This window comes from Cololabis saira, chromosome 7 (genome assembly GCF_033807715.1).
Source record: "Cololabis saira isolate AMF1-May2022 chromosome 7, fColSai1.1, whole genome shotgun sequence".
In the NCBI taxonomy this organism is placed as follows: Eukaryota; Metazoa; Chordata; class Actinopteri; order Beloniformes; family Belonidae; genus Cololabis; species Cololabis saira.
Window position 1 is genome coordinate 1,715,850 of NC_084593.1, and position 2,328 is coordinate 1,718,177.

Here is a 2,328-nt window from a genome sequence, read left to right on the forward strand (position 1 = left end):
GATTGTTTGGTCATCCTTTTGTAGGGCGATCTTGAGTGTCCTGAAAGGCGCCTATGAAAAAAATGTATTATTATCATTATCAACTTGTGCCTTAACTACAGAGAGAGGTTGGACTATCTCCAACCAGACTTAACCCTGGGGATTATTCTGCCCCAATTTGATGGGTCGCTATACTATAATACCAGTCTGTCAGGACCCCGTCCCTGTCTTTTTCTTCTGAGGTAAGTATGACCTGTGGGTAAGTCAGTCAAAGTGTCTCTTGGTGAGGACTGGATGAGTTCCGGCCTGGGAGTGATGCCTGGCATCGGCACCTGAGCAGGTGTGCCTGGACCACTGTCCACGCCTGAAGTTGGCTCTTGAGGAGTCTCCTGCTCAGGAACAAGAGACCGTCCCTGAGATGAGTCGTCACATGAACCAGAAGTGTGGAGCAACTGATCAGCATGTGTTCTCCAGATAACTGTTGCAGGTGTCCACTAGGGGTGCAACGGTTCAGGTAGCCCACGGCTTCGGTTTCGGTTTTTGGGCCACGGTTTTCGGTTCGGTTTCGGTTTGTGTTAAGCCTGAATTATGGTTTTGCGTTAAATCGATGCATAGCCTACGGCGTAGGGGTACCCTACACCGTAGGCTCCGCGTTGGTGTAACGCGGAACCATAAATCAGCCTCAATCTGCATGTAGAGAGCTTTTTTTTCCAAAATTATCTGTGTATTTCTCTTGTCACTTTTCAAAATGTAAATTACTCTAATTCTTTACAGTCAACAGCCTCTTAATCTTGACAACTCAGTACAGTAGGTATACACTACTAAATACGTAAGGGATATAATAATGCCCGACGAGGCGTACATTATCAGAAATATATGGGTGACGCGGGGGCGTGAACCGTCGGACGCAAAGCGGAGGGGCGGTTTCCCTCCGCGAAAATATTGTAAATGATTATAATTATTATTATTATAATTATTACAATATTACAAAGTATTCTAGCGACCCTGATATGGGAGAGTTACAAAGTGGGGGAGATCAGCCTGAATTGTCTCGTCTCTCTGCCGGTCACAGGAATGCACGTCATGAAGGGAGCGGTGGCAGACAGAGCCCCGAGTTCTTCTTCAGGTGTTCTAGTTTACTTGTAGGGGGAGTTTGCACGAGACGTTACAGTTGGAGTCTGCCTTTGTTTATGACTGTAAAGCTGTTTGTTTCCTTCCTGTAAATAAACCGGCTAGTGGAAGATCAGAGCCGTCTCCGCCGGTCAGTGTAACGTTTCACTCACCAGGCGGAGACTCTGATCTTCCACTAGCCGGTCTCAAGCAATGATTACAGACATTAAAAGCTCTGTTAACTATTTTCACGTCATCGTCGTTGTAATGAACAGCGAAACCGAATGATGCCACACCGGAGATGCTTTTCATCACAGCAACTTCTGGCCCTTTGCCATGAGCGTTGTTGAGCCAGTCCTATGTGAACATGGGAGGCCGCAGTTTCAACTCTGAGACCAGCCTCGATTTTAAGACCACATTGTCTCAACGCTGACTGCATGGTCTTAAAACAAAGGAAATGACTCGGAAGCCCAGCAGGCTTTACAGTTTATTGCCCCTTGGTGCAATAAAAGGGGTAGTGAGAAAGTGACTCACGGACAGTGCATTGGTCCATTGGTGGTTAAATAGCAGTGGCTTCCCAAAGCTCGTCTTCTTTTCTTCCAAGCTTTTCCACGGAGCTCTTCGAGCTACAAACGCTACATGCTCGTCAACACGAAGATGAGGAAAGCAGGTACCAATGTCGTCCGTGCTCCCATTTCCCCATCAAAAGCTTAGAGCGAATGTGTTAGAGCGAATGTGGTAGATTTAGCTCCGCCCACTGGCTCCTGATTGGGAAACAGCAGAACGATAAAGGTACCCGTGGTGAGAGATAACGTTTCCTCCCTCCTTACTGACCCACAAGTTACTATCCCGGCCATGAGGCCTCCAACACTTCCAGTTACCACTGGGTGGAGAAACCCCCCCCCCCGCGCAGTTTTGAAAAGTGTCCACCGCTAATGTTAGGCTCGAGGGAACGTGGGTTGGACCCCAAATGCAGGACGACAAGAGCAAGGTTCAGTGTTAACAAAGTTTATTAACAAAAGGCGCTCCACAGGAGTGAAGGAAGACCAACACAAAATCACAATCCGTTAAAAGCTCTGTTGAGAGATTTTAGATCCATAAACTACAAAAACATCATCCTAGAGTGTTGAAAAATTCACACAAAATAGTAAGTACACAACAAAGACTGGGTTGGCCTGCGTCTGCGCTGAAGCCCAGCACACAGTGGCCTCGGGGCAGTGAACTCACCCCTGCAGTAAA

The 2,328-nt window shown here is 47.3% G+C and overlaps 1 protein-coding gene across 1 annotated transcript in view; it reads right to left on the bottom strand.

Moving 5' to 3' along the window:
* Positions 1-2,117: 2,117 nt before the first annotated feature.
* The window catches only part of LOC133446718 (NLR family CARD domain-containing protein 3-like), a 16,579-nt gene continuing 16,368 nt past the window's right edge, over positions 2,118-2,328 (bottom strand). Inside the window, exon 8 of the mRNA XM_061724731.1 lies at positions 2,118-2,328. This exon is cut by the window's right edge and continues 1,715 nt beyond it. The gene's annotated coding sequence lies outside the window, so the exon portion shown is untranslated.